General features: G+C 44.9%; 1 protein-coding gene across 2 annotated transcripts in view; it reads left to right on the top strand.

Moving 5' to 3' along the window:
• FAM135B (family with sequence similarity 135 member B) overlaps positions 1-16,363 on the top strand; it is a 256,633-nt gene that overhangs the window by 28,868 nt on the left and 211,402 nt on the right. Inside the window, exon 1 of one of the 2 annotated variants that reach the window (XM_044928866.2) lies at positions 6,401-7,424. The exons of the other annotated variant lie outside the window; for it this stretch is intronic. The gene's annotated coding sequence lies outside the window, so the exon portion shown is untranslated. Of the gene's footprint in view, positions 1-6,400; positions 7,425-16,363 lie in introns of those variants that run through there. 2 annotated transcript variants of the gene reach the window in all.

The following is a 16,363-nucleotide window of genomic DNA, read 5'->3' as shown; positions in this document are numbered from 1 at the left end:
GGTCACACAGAGTTGGACACGACTGAAGCGACTTAGCGGCAGCAGCAGCACACGCTAGTAAAGTGATGCTCAAAATTCTCCAAGCCAGGCTTCAGCAATACGTGAACCGTGAACTTCCAGATGTTCAAGCTGGTTTTAGAAAAGAACAAGAGATCAAATTGCCAACATCCGATGGATCATCAAAAAAGCAAGAGAGTTCCAGAAAAACATCTATTCCTGCTTTATTGACTATGCCAAAGCCTTTGACTGTGTGGATCACAATAAACTGTGGAAAATTCTGAAAGAGATGGGCATACCAGACCACCTGACCTGCCTCTTGAGAAACCTGTATGCAGGTCAGGAAGCAACAGTTAGAACTGGACATGGAACAACAGACTGGTTCCAAATAGGAAAAGGAGTACATCAAGGCTGTATATTGTCACCCTGCTTATTTAACTTATATGCAGAGTACATCATGAGAAATGCTGGGCTGGAAGAAGCACAAGCTGGAATCAAGATTGCTGGGAGAAATATCAATAACCTCAGATATGCAGATGACAACACCCTTATGGCAGAAAGTGAAGAAGAACTAAGAGCCTCTTGATGAAAGTGAAAGAGGAGAGTGAAAAAGTTGGCTTAAAGCTCAACATTCAGAAAACAAAGATCATGGCATCCGGTCCCATCACTTCATGGCAGATAGATGGGGAAACAGTGGCTGGTGTTATTTTTCTGGGCTCCAAAATCACTGCAGATGGTGATCGCAGCCATGAAATTAAAAGATGCTTACTCCTTGGAAGGAAAGTTATGACCAACCTAGACAGCATATTAAAAAGCAGACACATTGCTTTGTCAACAAAGGTCCATCTAGTCAAGGCTATGGTTTTTCCAGTGGTCATGTATGAATGTGAAAGTTGGACTATAAAGAAAGCTGAGGGCTGAAGAATTGATGCTTTTGAACTGTGGTGTTGGAGAAAACTCTTGAGAGTCCCTTGGACTGCAAGGAGGTCCAACTAGTCCATCCTAAAGAAGATCAGTCCTGGGTGTTCATTGGAAGGACTGATGTTGAAGCTGAAACTCCAATACTTTGGCCACGTGATGCAAATAACTGACTCATTTGAAAAGACCCTGATGCTGGGAAATATTGAGGGCAGGAGGAGATGGTTGGATGGCATCATCGACTTGATGCACATGGATTTGTGTGGACTCCGGGAGTTGGTGATGGACAGGGAGGCCTGGTGTGCTGCGTTTCATGGGGTCACAAAGAGTCAGACATGACTGAGTGGCTGAACTGAACTGATATTTCCTTTGGTGAGATACCTGTTAGGATCTTTGGCCCATTCTGTAATTGGGTTGTTTGTGTTCTTCTTATTGAGTTTTAGGAGCCCTTTGTATATTTTGGATACCATTCTTTTATCTGATATGTGTTTTCTATAGATATTTTAAAATCAAGTTGAGAAAGTTCTCCTAAGTGTACTGAGTTTTTGTAATGAATGGGTATTGAATTTTGTTAAGTGCTTTTTCTATGTGTAAAGTTATATTCATATGGTTTTTCTTTGTTATCTTGGGGATAGGACGAATCACATGAATTGATTTAAAAAAAATATAGAACTAGCCTTGCACACCTGGCATAAATCCCAGTTGGTTGTGGTGTATAATTCTTTTTATGTATTGTTGAATTTAATTTGTTAATATTCTGTTGAAGGTCTTTGTTTCTATATTTGTGAAAATTATTGATCTGTAGTTTTCTTGTAATGTCTTTGTCTGGTTTTGCTTTTAGAGTAATGTGGGCTTCACGAATAAATCAGGAAACATTCCATCTGTTTCTATCTTCTGAAAGATATTGTAGGGGATTGGTATAATTTCTTCCTTAAATTTCCAGCCTGGCTGTTGAAAAAAGGAAAAAAATACATGCACACATACCAGTTAAAGAATTTAGCCTCAATCAGAGACAGTAACGTGTCTTGCTGATACTAGCAAGTTGTATTATGTAGTTAGATTCTGAACTTTGAATAACTATATGATGTAATCTATCAGAGTCCTTCAAATTTCTCTTCATTCATTCATTGAGAGGAGAGGCCAGTTGTATTACAAAAATTGTCACATACTGGAGTTGCCTGCTTTCTCATAATGTCATTCACCTTGGTTCTCTCCCCCTTGCATTTCAGAAACACTACCAGTTAGGTCTAAGGCATTTCTGTCCAGTTGAACTTTGTGTGATGATGAAAATGTCTGTATGCAACATCCAATGTGGTATCCATTGACCACAGGCATCTACTGAGCACTTGAACTGTGGCTAGTACAACCAATAAGGAAATGAGGTCTTACTTGTATTTAATTTATTTAAAGTAACCACGGGTATCTGGTGCTATGATATTGAGTAGCACAGATCTGGAGGGATGAATAAATTCAGATAAAATATTTCAGCTGTAATGCCTCAGGATACTTTAAATGTGTTTAACAATTTTAAAGATTCTAGTTCTGTTCACCCTTAGGTGAACATCAAGGTTAAATTGATTCACCACTAATATAAGGTAGCAGGTGGTGAATCAGACTGTGTTTTCCAAGTTCTTCCGCAGGTTTATAGAATAAGCCAGACAGAATCTTCAGCCAGTATTCAGGGAAGGCAAGAATTATGTAGAACTTTAGTGACCGAGGACTTATTTGGAGTTTGCCTTTTGATTGAGTAGATAGATTTTTGGAAAACCACCAGGAAGAATCCTTTTTCACTGTCTTTATTTCTGGGATTGTCTTCCGTTCTTCACACTTTGTCACGCCTCCTTAATACGTATTTCCATGTGATAATTGGCAGTGTTTCATCCATGACACAATTGCCTGATCCTGAATCATCAGAGCAAGGCTTATATAAATTTGCCAACCATACTTATTAAGAAAGAAAAAGGAACTTATCAACAGGGATTGATGCAAAAATGACATCTCATCTCTCAAACTAAACTTAAACACAACGTCCCAGCCCTGCATTCTTGTTAACTAGTAGCTTTAAAGGGATTTCCCAGGCAGCACTAGTGGTAAAGAACCTGCCTGCCAATGCAGGAGACACAAGAGACATGGGTTCAGTCCCTGGGTTGGGAAGATCCCCTGGAGGAGAGTATGGCAGCCCACTCCGGTATTCTTACCTGGAGAATCCCATGGAGCCTAATGGGCTACAGTCCATGGAGTTGCAGAGGGTCGGACATGACTGAAGTGGCTTAGCACAGTAGCTTTAAAAACAGAAAAGTTTCTTAACCCAGTCTAGTTGCATTGGCATAGATATGTTAATTTTTTTCAGTTTTTAAAAAGTTTTTATAGAATTTGTTGCAATATTGCTTCTGTTTTATGGTTTTTGTTTTTCTGGCCAAGAGGCATGTGGTATCTTAGCTCCCCGACCAGAGATTGAATCTGCTTCCCCTGCATTGGAAGGCAAAGCCTTAACCACTGGACCACCAGGGAAGTCCTCTAGATATATTAATTTGCCATTACCTCTCATCCCCCAAGGGAAAATTTCTTTCTTCTTTTAGGTTTTTGATTCAGTTGTTCAGCCATTATTTCCCATTATTTTTCAAGCAAACCTTACATGAACAACTTCTAGTACCGGACACCAGGTCTTCCACCTGAAGCCTGGTGGGCATTCTGGCGGCTCCCTCCAAGCTGTGAATCTTGCACACTCTAGACTCACCTGCCCACCTGATCATGCTGCCCTTTGTGAGATCTTAGTTCCTCCTCGTGCTTATTCATGGGCCTTTCCAGTCATCCGCAGGTGTACCTCATCTCAGCCTAACACTGACCCAGTTTCACTCCTGACCCAGATTCTGTCCTGCTCTCTTTAACTGGGTCACAGCACAGCTCTCTTACTGACTTTGACCTGTCATAGTTTCTGTGCTAGAAAAGAGGTGTTAAGAGCGGGGACAGTCCATATCTTCTTATTGACTTGGAGGAGCTTTACTTCCTCCCTGCCAAGTGAACAGGACTGAGCAGGAGGCTAGGTGCACCGCCAGACTTGGGAGAGAGGTCAGAGGCTTTGGCTGTTGGCAGAGCTGAGCTCCCTTCCATTGGCAGAACTTGAGTGACGACATCCAGATGGGACTTGAAGGGTGGAGACTGCATTTGTTGGTGGTTCGAACGGACTCATGAGCATGGAAAAGGAGTTCAGAGATGCAGCTCAACAGAGAGGAGGAACGGGGTCTCAGAGTGAAAAGGACAAGGAATCTGGGATGGGACAGCCTTGAGTTCCTCTGGGAACCCCACCTCTTATCATGTAATCTGAAGGCAAAGTCCTTGACCTTGTGTAACCTCGATGACTGCATCTATAAACTGGGGATCTGACTAACCCCTCACAGAAAAGCAAAGATCACATGAGAGGATGTGTTGGAAAGACCTTAGTGTGGGGCCAGGCACAGAGCTGGTGCTCCCTAGCCACTTACTAGTAAAGGATCACCAAGGGTAATTGACAGACGGCATTTGGCTTCCCAGGTGGTGCTAGTCATCAAGAATCCTCGTGCCAATGTGGGAGGCACAGGAGATGTGGGTTTGATCCCCGAGTTGGGAAGATCCTCTGAAGAGGAAAATGGCAACCCACTTCAGTATTCTTGCCTGGAAAATTCCAAGCACAGAGGAGCCTGGCAGGCTACCATCCATGGGGCAGCAAAGAGTTGGACATGACTGAGCAGCTAAACAGTGAGTGAAATTTGGGTGTAAAACACCTGATATACGCAACTTCCATCAATGTTCCTCCCCTCCTTTCCCCACTTAAGGACTCCCCTGGTGCCCTGATGTTTGCTTGGATGCTCGGCTCATGCATACGTCTCTGCATTCAACTTGACGGTCTGCTTTCTGGAACGGCAGCCTCTAATTTTCTTAATTGCAAAATTGCCCTGAAGCCTGTGATTCCAGCTTGTTGCTGTTCCCTTATTAATTGTTCTTTAAACAATGAGTCCAGCCAATAATAGTTTTCCCCAACTTCAGAATGTGTTTTTCTGCAGTAACTGAAGTGTGGCACTATGGCTGGGTACGTTCCGAGTGCCAGGTACAAAAGAAAGACAGTTTCTGCTATTTTAACTGCTGTATCCAGGGCCCTCAAAGTGGGTGTGATGCTGCCTAGGCACCTGATGCAGTGGTCCAAAGTGTTTGGAGGCATTTTCCATGAGAACTTGTTTTTCTAGCGTTCTGGGCAGCAGGCCCACTGCATCCAGCCCCAAGGGTTTCTGTTGGGGTGAAGGCAGACGGTCCTGAAAGGCTTCCATTCTGTGTTTTTCCATCTCAGAATTGCAGTGTAGTTTCAGCAAACCTCCCGTCTCCCTTCCCTCCTTTCTCAGGGCACCACAGCCTGAATTCTAAGGCGAACTCTTCAAGTGTTTAGAAGACCCTGGACAGGGGTATCCCTGAGGCCAGAGGGCTCAGACGTGCAAGTGGGAGCCTTGCCCTGGGGTGCACTGTGTGTCCTGTGGGGGGTGGCTGCTGAGAAGTCCTTCTCTGGAAGTTTGGATCTGAGAGTGGGGCTACTTGATGAGCCAGTGGCTCAGGCGGTAAAGAATCTGCCTGCAGTGGAGGAGACCCAGGTTTGATACCTAAGCAGGAAGATTCCCTGGAGAAGGATATGGCAACCTGCTCCAGTATTCTTGCCTGGAGAATCCTATGGACAGAGGAGCCTGGTGGGCTACAGTCCATGGGGTCACAAAGACTTGGACACAACTGAGTGACTCACACTTTCACTTTCACCCTGGGGACTAAACCCAGCAGACCAAGGAGGTGTCCTGCTCAGGAGGAAAGAGGAGGCCTCCTGAGCTTCGTGAACCCCTTTGCGTGCTGCTGATGTTTCAGCACCTCGCTGTCCCTGCTGCCCTGCCGATTCCTGACATTAAGGATGGCGTTCGCTTCAGTGTATCACTGTCACTGTCTGGTGAGGCTTGGCACATGGTTTTCAAAGTCAAATAATACCTGATGAAGGAATGAGCGAGTCCAGCTATGTCAGCTCCTTGAATCTCTTTCTCCTCGTCTGCGAAAGTAAGTCGTAAGTACTTGAAAGCGAAAGTGAAAGTCGCTCAGTCGTGTCCAACTCTTTGCAACCCCATGGACTATACAGTCCAGGGGATTCTCCAGGCCAGAATACTGGAGTGGGTAGCCTTTCCCTTCTCCAGGGGATCTTCTCAACCCAGGGATTGAACCCAGGTCTCCTGCATTGCAGGTGGATTCTTTACCAGCTGAGCCACAAGGGAAGCCTGGTAAGTACTCATGCTCTTAATTTTAGGGAAGATTAAATGAGGTCAGACAGTTTCAGGATTTCCCATCAAAATTTCTATTTTCCATTGCCCAACGTTGTTGTTTAGTCACAAAGCTGTGTCCGACTCTTTGCGAGTCCATGGACTGTAGCCTGCCAGGCTCCTCTGTCCATGGGATTTCCCAGGCAAGAATACTGGAGTGGGTTGCCATGTTCTTCTCCAGGGGATCTTTCTGGATCAGGGATTGAATCCGCATCTCTTGCATTGGCAGGCGGATTCTTTACCACTGAGCCACCTGCGAAACCCCTCACTGTCCAATACCTGTGGCTTATTGCTCTTGTTGTTGCTATGATCTCCCCTCAGAGCCTCTTGACCAGTGGGCTTTTCTTTCCATCTTAAAATGTAAGATGGTTCCCTTTCCATGGGACCCTTGTACTTCGAATTAATTGCAGACGCAAGGGCCCTTCTCCAGAAATGTCCCTCCATTCTGCCACATCTCAGATTACCATCCTTTGTCTCCTTCTCTTTATTAGCTCCAGAGGTGCCCAGACAGGCTGCTTCCTTTTTCTCCCAAGCCTCTTCCCAAACTCCTGCTCTGTTAAAGGACCCTAGAGCTTCAGGGCCCGCAATGCTCCGGGAACCAGGCAGGGTGAAGCACACCGTTGTGTCCTCTGCCCCAGTTTACACGGAGGAGCTCAGGCAGGGGCTGTGCCTCCAGGAGGTGGTGGATCTGGGATTCTGTGCTTTTCTCACTTCATTTTGGTTTCGTAAGTTGTGATAACAGATCTTCGCTCTATCTGAGAAGCCTGACATCGCATTTTCCGTTATAATCCTCTCTCATCCTCTCTGAATTCTCGGGTTCAGCTGTCTCTCCTTCTCTAATTGGCTGGGCCTGTGTCTCCTCTCTGATCCCCTGCACTGCGTGGGTTCTCTCTTGATTTCTGATTATTTGATAGTTGGCCTTTTCACCCTCTTAGATTTTCAGGAATTTGAAGGTAGCAATGCCCTCTTTTCTGTTTCTTCTTCTTCCAACCTGATGAAGGACGTACTAAATCGGTGCTTTTTGACCAAAAGTTCAGGAGCAGATCCTACTCCTAGGACTTGAAGATCTTCAGCTGTTTTCTGACACACAACTAGGTGCTTGTGGATAATTTCCACAAATAGTTTCTTGTGACTTCTTACTCTCTCATTTAACAATGTGATGTAAATAGTCTACCAGGAGTTAATTTTTGGGTGAGTATATAGAACAAACTTTATCTTTTGATTGATTGTTGTATGTTGATTTATTAATTGATCGATTGCTTTTAATTTTGGCCACACCGGGTCTTCGTTACTGCCCGCAGCCTTTCTCTAGGTGGGGTGAGTGGGGGCTACTCTTCACTGCGGTGCTCAGGCTTCTCATTGCGGTGGCTTCTGTTACTGCAGAGCACCAGCTCTAGAGCGTGGGCTCGGTAGTTGTGGTGCATGGGTTTAGTGGCCCCACGGCATGTGGGATCTTCCTGGAGCAGGGATGGAGCCCATGTCCCCTGCATTGACATGCAGATTCTTAACCACTGGGCCACCAGGGAAGTCCTAGAGCAAACTTTGGATCCCAGTGACTCAGAACCCTTGGAGAGGCTGTAGGTGAAATTCTCAGGCAGGCTGGACCAGGCAGTGGCTTTGCCTAACCTGGGCCTGTGTCCAGATGTGCTCTGACTCCTCCTCCTCCTCCTTCTGCCTCTTGACCACCTTGCTTCTTTACATCGCATGCTGGTCCTTGCTAGATGGATAGCTCCTTAGCATTTTCTAGGGAAGGGTGCCAACTTACTCATGAAAAGGTGCCAACTCCTTGTTTTTCAAAGAAGTTAAGTAAAAAAATTCATACAGAGACAATGGGAGAGGAGCTACTTGGATTGACTCAATGGCCCTCGGTTTTCCACTGCCCACCCCTCCTGTGTCTGGGGCAGCCTTCCAGGACCCACAGGCTCTCAGGAGAAGGTTTTAAAACCCACTGCTCTGCAATTATTCCTTATCTCTCATTGCAAATGCATGCTGAACAGTAAAACCACCTCCTTTGGAGATGACTTAGTTTAAAACAGAATGCGTGTATGTGCGTGCTCAGTTATGTCTGATACTTCACAACCCCATGGGGTGTCGTCCACCAGGCTCCTCTGTCCTCCAAGTGAGGGCAAGCTAGGATACCAGAATGAGTTGCCATTTCCTCCTCCAGGGGATCTTCCCAACCCAGGGATCAAACCTGAGTCTTCTGCATCTCCTGCATTGGTAGGTGGATTCTTTACCACTAAGCCACCTGGGAAACTTACAGAAAAACACTGGGGCTTAGTCCTCACCCTCTTGAATCCTTGAAAGAACTTGAATGTGACTTCCTCTACCAAATAGGAGAGCCTTCTGCAGAACAGCAGAACCAAGAATAATTGCAAAAAGCAATAGAACAAATGTGCTGTCCCCAAATGGCCTTTGATGCATGAGAAAGTAGAAATCAGTGGAAAGGAGAAGATAATTGAAGTATTACATACATATTTATGCATTTATTTTCTTGGTTTCTGGAAGTCTTTACATCAGATAGATATATTTAATTATTACTATTATTATTATTATTTGTGCCCATCAGGGCAGCCTCTGAAAATGAGCTCAGCTGGTCATCAAGGTGACTCAGGTTTCTGAAAGAGGACCAAGAGCTCTGTAGGGTGTGTGTCATCGGAGCAGGGTGATGGCCACATGAGTCATGCTGCTCTAGGTGGGTGGTTATGAGCGCCCTGGTGGTTGAATGTGACAGCGAGAACATCACCATTCTTGAGCATGTGCTGGATTTGAGAAGAATCAGGGAGCAGTGCCCTTGTAACCATGACTTATAGAGGAATCTAGCCTGGACTTTGGTCCCAATACTGTCTCAGTTGGCTGTGACATAGACTCTTGGGGTCAGAACTTTATCTTTTGTTAACTAACCCTACTCATTTCATATGGAGAAGGAAATGGCAGCCCACTCCAGTATTCTTGCCTGGAGAATCCCATGGACAGAGGAGCCTGGAAGGCTATAGTCTGTGGGGTCGTAAGAGTTGGGACACGACTTAGTGACTAAACCACCACGACTCATTTCATAGGGTTCACTTGAGGGTTAAATGGGGTATGTGTATCAAAATAGGGCGTTTGTTAACATTTCATTTGCATATCATAATAGGAGCTCGAGAAGCAAGAGAGAGTCTTGTCAATTCTGAAGCCATCTTTAACTGATTTTCTGGAAACCTCACTTGTGTGCTCTGCCTTTATCATGCCACACTGCTGTTCAGTTTAGCTCCTCACTGCAGAAAGCCAAAACCTCCAAATTGAGACGAATCTCTTCTGACATTTGATTTTTACAAATCTCTTTTTACAAGTGAGAATTGATATCCAGAGGTTGAGTGTTCTTTGGGGAACAAGGATGTGTCCCCTGAACATGGACATGTCCTGCTTCTTGGTGGGTGCTTAGTGCTGTGCAGATCTGAGTACCTTGCAGTGTCAGCCAGACTAGTCATCTCTCAGTCATAGTAGACTTGACCCAAGGTGATGACTTCAACTGCTGTTTAATGACAGCGTTACCTGGGGGTAATGTGTTCTTGGCTTTTTTTCCCCCTTCATAGTTTAAAACAAGGGATTCACTCTGTTTTTTGAATACAGCTTTTCTTTGCCTTCCTTAGCTAAGGTCTTCTTGGCTCATGTCATAATACAATGACTAAGGATCCAAACATCACATCTGTGTTCAAGGAAAAAGGGATGGGAAGTTCAGCCCCAACCATTCACTTCCTTTGTCAGTCCCTTTGTAAAAAAAACAAAAAAATCTTTCCAGAAGCCTCATAGAATATTTCCTCTTTTATTTCATTAGCAAAGCAGGATGCCACAGCTATTTAAACTAGAGGTTAAGTCTGGGAAGGTAAATATCTGTCCTCTTTTCTCAAGGCTTTAGGGGCTTCCTAGGTGGTGTGGTGGTAAAGAATCTGCCTGTCAATGCTGGAGATCTGGGTTTGACCCCTGGATTGAGAAGATTCCCTGGAGAAGGGAATGGCAACCCACTCCAGTATTCTTGTTTGGAAAATTCCATGGACAGAGGATCCTGATGGGCTCCTGTCCATGGGGTCACAAAGAGTCAGACACCGCTGAGCATGCATGCCCAGGTCTTTAGAGGCAGAGACAGGAGTGAATGGAGAAGACTGGAAATGAACAGCTCTTGGGTTGGACAGCCAGTAGCATCTGCTATGCTGGGATTAATACCTTGGGGTGTGAACTGGCTCATAGGCTTTTGCCACATCCTTTTCTCCCCTCCACTTCCAGGGTTGGGTGTGTTTCACCCTCTAGGCTTGTGCTTTGGACTAAGAAGAAGGCTCCGGGTCTGTGGGAGTCTTGGGCACAGCAGCATGGCCCTGGGTTGTTATTCTCATTGGGCTTCAAACCAGACAGTCCATGGAATCTTCCATTCCTGGCTCCACTGTTTCCTGGCTGTATGCCTCTGAACAGATCATGTCCCTGATCTGTGAAATCTCAGTGATGCTTTTGTCTTCTAGCAAGGCTATGAGAAATATATGTGATGATGAACAGAAGATGCTCTGCACAGCTCACCTGAATGCTTCACCTTCAGATAAATCAAAGAATGATAATTAATACTTATAGGATACCTTCTAGGAGCACAGCTCCATTCAAAGTGTTTTTGCAGCCATTAAGTCAGTTCATCTGCAAAATAAACTCAGGAGGAAGCCTCCTTTATTACATGTTTTACAGCTGAAGGAATGGAGTACAGATGAGAAGTAACCACCTCAGGTTATCTGGGATTCCAACCAAGGTGAATTCCGGTGAATTCCAGACCCAGCTCCCTGGTCCAATCACAATATTAAGATGACACAGAGACTTTCACATTATTAACCTCTCCAGTTCCCTTTGCTCAGGATTGGAAGAGGAGATGGGAAGGCCTGAGCTCTCATAATATGAGCCCTTTGACTGTAGAATGCTGGGAACCCCTCTGTGTGTGTGGGAGGGTCTGGGACCTACTTAGTTGGATTTGTATCTGAGTCTGTGCAGAACCGAGGTTCAGGGTGCAGCTCTTCTTAAAAAGGACCAGATAGGCTGAGGATGACCATGCATCACAGTCTTCCTAATTTGAGTATTGTATCAGCACAGCCTGTGCCTCCCATGATCACGCTGGTCCTTAGGGAGATTGCCAGTAAGGCATTCAACGACTTCATCATTTTCAATAATCAGAAAGCAGCCCACTCTGGCTAGCTGGGCAAGAAATTAGAGGAGTTTCTGAAGTGGTTTTTCGAGTTTCTGATTTCACAATTCTGGCATCCTGAAGGTTTCAGCTCTCCCTGACACTGAAGCCCTCGGCCTGCCTCCCTGCCAGATCCCCGCTGCTGTTTCTGCCTTGTGCTTCTGGCTTTTCCCCATCGTAGCATTTAGCTATTGTGAGAGGTGGTTCTGGAACAATATCATCAAATTCTCCTAATGCCTGAGAATGGGAGCTTTTGGAGCCTGCTGATGTTAATGGCGAAATAGCTTGAGTCCTTAATGTTTTCCTTGTGTTGTTCCATTGGTTACAATTTCTGCTGAGTCGCTATCATTCTCCATCACAGAATTTCACAGCCACTGTGCTCATGAATTTCCTCACTTCCTTTTGCTCTGGGCGTATTTTTTTTCTTTTTTTTTCTTTTTTTTTTTTTTTTAGGGTGGGGGCTGTGTGGATTCAGAAGCCAAAATTTTGTTGTATTTCCCTGGGCTTCTGTGTGTAAGGAATTCCGACACCCATGCACTGTGTGGCCGCTGGTACATACTGACAGTTTTGAAAGTCAGAAATCTCATATTTTGCTTTTCCTCTGCTGAAATTAGCTGTGTGCTGGCAGAAAAGTCGTCATTTGCTACTCTTCCTGAACTCAGCATAATTCATAAAATAGCAGAAAATTAAGTAAACTCCTCCATCAGGGGTCAGCAAACAATTTCAGTCTTTTGGGTTCTTAGGCCATAGGGCTCTGTCACAACTAGTCTAATCTGCTCTTGTATACGTGAATGGCTGTGACTGTGTTTTAATAATGCTTTATTTTTACAGACAGGCTATAAGCATGAAATTCCCCAGACACATCTATTGTCTACTTACTCCCATTTCCAAAGGTGTCAATCTGTAAATTTGGGGGGTGTCTAAAAATAAATACCATAAATGAGGTGGCTGGTCAACTACAGAAATTTCCTTCTCACCATTGTGGAGTCTTGGAGTCAGGATTGTGGTGCCAGTTGGTTGGGTTCTCGTGAGATCACTCTTTGGAGTTGCAGACAGCTGACTTCTTGTTGTACCTCACCTGGTGGGAAGAGAGAGCTCTGGGTAACTCATCCTCTTGTGTGGGCACTAATCCCATTGTGGGGGCCTCACCCCCAGGACCTGAGCCAAACCTGGTTACCTCCCAAAAGCCCCACCTCCTGTAAAACAAGAGACGTGGGTTCCATCCCTGGATCCAGAAGATCCTCTGGAGAAGGAAGTGGCAGCCCACTCCAGTATTCTTGCCTGGAGAATCCCATGGGCAGAGGAGCCCTGGTGGGCTAAAGTCCATGGAGTTGCAAAGAATCAGACACGACTGAGCGTCTGACACTTTCACTTTCGCTTGGGGATTGTGCTTCAACGTATGAATTGTGAAGGGACACAGACATTCAGTGCAGACTCAGGGGACATGATAAACACCATGGCTCCTCAGAAGGGGCTCAGGCCCTCAACTGTAATGCCCATCTCTGAGTGATAGTGAGCTGCTTGGTCTGAGTATTACATGTGGAGAAACTCTGGCAGGGACGACATGGTGAGGAAGGTCCGGCGTGGCTCTCACTGGTGTAGTGATTAGATGAGTCCCTCTTCTCGCCCTTCCCCATGTGCCTAAGCCCCTGCCTCTCTCCTATCAGCACACATACATACCCTATGCCCCTTTGCCTGTTGTCTGCCTTCCAGTCATCTTCCGAGGTCTAACCCAGACACTTGGTTATAATCCCCTCCCCTTTCCAGACACATCTTGGCTATTCTTTTATTACCCTGTACTTTAAATTCTACATTAGAGCTTCCTTTGGTGTTCCTTTTATTTTTCCTTTGACATCTTCTGTGTGTCCCAGTTTTATTCTCCCCAAAGCTTTCCCAAAGTGATTTTCCTGGCCCTTCATTTGTTTCATCTTTCCATGTCAGAGATGAGAGAAACTGGGGATGATTCAAGGAAGGGAGTGTGGCTCATATCTACACCACCCAGCTTCCCCTTCATCTTGCTAAGTGCTGATCTATGTAGAGCATCACTCTCACAACATGAACATCCTTTTCATCTTCTCTTTGATAGGGAAAACTGTGCTTCTAAAGAGCTTCAAGGGAATATGGGGGAAACACCTTTTGGTGTACATTCTAGAGAAGATGAAGGCTAGGAAGGCTTTAAAGTGATCTTGTTTTTCCAGCTGGTGCATAATTATTACCTAGGAATTGGTGGAGCTGCTCATAGGAGACCCAGACAAACCCATTACCTACAAGCTCTCCATGCCTTGGGGATGGGGGCTACCTGAAGCCAAGAGATACCATCTCCCTAGGCTGAGTGCCTGGGCTAAATAGGTGCCAGACCCAGAAAGGCTAACACCATGTCTTAACCTTACAGTCTCTCAGTGCAATGCTTCCTCCCAACTCTGTTCACAGCCTTTAGAAATGCACTTGTTTTACAGTTCAGTTCAGTTCAGTCGCTCAGTTGTGTCTGACTCTTTGCAACCCCATGGACTGCAGCACGCCAGGCCTCCCTGTCCATCACCAACTCCCGGAGTTTACCCAAACTCATGTCCATTGAGTTGGTGATGCCATCCAACCATTTCATCCTATATCATTCCCTTCTTCTCCTGCCTTCAATCTTTCCCAGCATCAGGGTCTTTTCCAATGAGTCAGTTCTTCACATCGGGTGGCCAAAGTATTGGAGTTTCAGCTTCAACATCAGTCCTTCCAATGAACACTCAGGACTCCTTTAGGATGGACTGGTTGGATCTCCTTGTAGTCCAAGGGACTCTCAAGAGTCTTCTCCAACACCATAGTTCAAAAGCATCAATCTTTTGGCACTCAGCTTTTTTTATAGTCCAACTCTCACACTATACACTTGTTTTTGGCAGAGTGGAAATCTGCAGTTCAAAGATACAAAGTCTTACGGAGATTACGTGGCTTTGTGGATCACAATTAGCAGTTAGTCCATCCTGATGATTTAAATGTAAACAAAGGCAGAGCATTTCTACTACAAGTCTGATAATATGCATGAGGATTTACAGTATAAATCTGGAGACTTTGATGATTTTGTTGCAGTTGGGGGATTCTGTAGATTTTGTAGCTCACACCATAACATAAGAGAGACCCACTGAATCGTGACTTTCATCCAGGTCACTTTCATGGGTGGGATGCTATTGTGTTGTCAACTTATTTACACAGCCTTTCAACATACATTTACTGAGCACCTACTATGAGCCAGTATAATTTTTGATCCATGTACATTTTTGTTTGGTAGATAATGAGTTTCCCCCATTTAATAGAGATAGAAATGGAGGCTCAGAGAAATCACACACAAGGGCAAAGAGTTTGTAATTGTGGAGCTGGCATATGGATGGGCGTATCTGACTTCTGAGCCTGCATACACAACCACTATTCTTGGCCTCCCCAGCAATCCAGCATGACTCAGCCCACACAACAGTTACCCACACTGAATTATGGATTCGGCTGGTTACTTGGAGACTGTGTATCCATAACAGTGACACTGCCTTGGTTGCTTCCTGCCTCTTTCCGTTCTTTCGTTCACCCATCCGTCTATCTATCCATCCACCCATCCACCCACCTACCCATCCATTCACAAGACGAATGACGCCAGACAGGAAGAAGCAGAATCAGCATTTGGATGTAGTTGGTCTGTTGTGCTAAAATATGTCTTCCTGCTTTAGTTGCCTCATTTGTAAAATGGGGATGATAATAAAAACAACCTAACTCTTAGGTTTGTTGTGAGGATTAAATATGGTGATACATGTAAAGCTTTTAGAACAGTGGTTGGCTCTTTGTAGTTGTTGTTATAGTGTTATTATTTATTATTATTATTGCAACTACATTATACTTAATTTCATGTAACTGGCAGAAACTAAGAGAATCGGTCCCACCAACTGCTTGGGATCTATGGAGTATGAGATGCTGGTTACTTTGGCCTTCAGGGACTGACATCTGACAGCTGTGCAGACCATGGTCCCATTGTGGTTTTTGGTGTTTTGATTCATGGTCAATAGGTTGCTGAGCAAACAGGCAGAACTAAAACGTAACTGCTTGGTCGGAGAGGGGGGTCATATTTAACCTCCAAAGCACTTTAAAAGGATCTGGTACCAACAATGCTGTTTTTGTTGGGTTGGTAGCAGTCTTCTTGTTCAGTCGCTTAGTTGTACCCGATTCTTTGCAACCTGGTGGACTGCAGCACACCATGTTTCCCTGTCCTTCACCATCTCCCAGGGTTTGCTCAAAAAGAAGTCTTACTTCTACATTAAAATAGATCCCCAAAGGACTTCCTCTTTCTGAAGGTCATACAGTTACTACTTGTTCCCACACTTATACCTTGATTGGGCCAAACATTGATTGAAGCTCAGTCTATCATTTTAAGCTCAGTCCTTATCTGGTTTCTTTGTTGTTGTTCACCTGCTAAGTCCTGTCTGAATCTTTGTGAGCCCTTGACCTGCAGCACGCCAGGCTTCCCTGTCTTTCACCATCTCCTGGAGTGTGCTCAAACTCATGTCCATTGAGTTGGTGATGCCATCCAGCCATCACCTCCTCTGTCATCCCCTTTTCCTCCTGCCTTCAATCTCTCCTATCATCTGGTTTCTTATGTGGTTTTTTTTTTTAAGATTTTTTTTTTTTGATGTGGATCATTTTTTAGTCTTTACTGAATTTGTTCCATTAGCGCTTCTGTTTTATGTTTTCATCTTTTGACTGTGAGGCATGTAGCGTCTTAGCTCCCCTACCAGAGATTGAATCCATATCCCCTGAACTGGAAGGTGAAGAAGTATTAGCCACTGGACCACCAGGGAAGTCCCTGGCTTCTTAGATTTAAGTGAGATCATTCATTGACTCAACATGTTCATTGAATGTCTACTTCATGCCAAGCTTTCTGGGTGATGGCTGATAATACAAAGGTCAGAAA

The sequence above is a fragment of the Bubalus bubalis genome, chromosome 15 (assembly GCF_019923935.1).
Source record: "Bubalus bubalis isolate 160015118507 breed Murrah chromosome 15, NDDB_SH_1, whole genome shotgun sequence".
Taxonomy (NCBI): Eukaryota; Metazoa; Chordata; class Mammalia; order Artiodactyla; family Bovidae; genus Bubalus; species Bubalus bubalis.
This window is presented reverse-complemented; position numbering and strand designations above follow the sequence as displayed.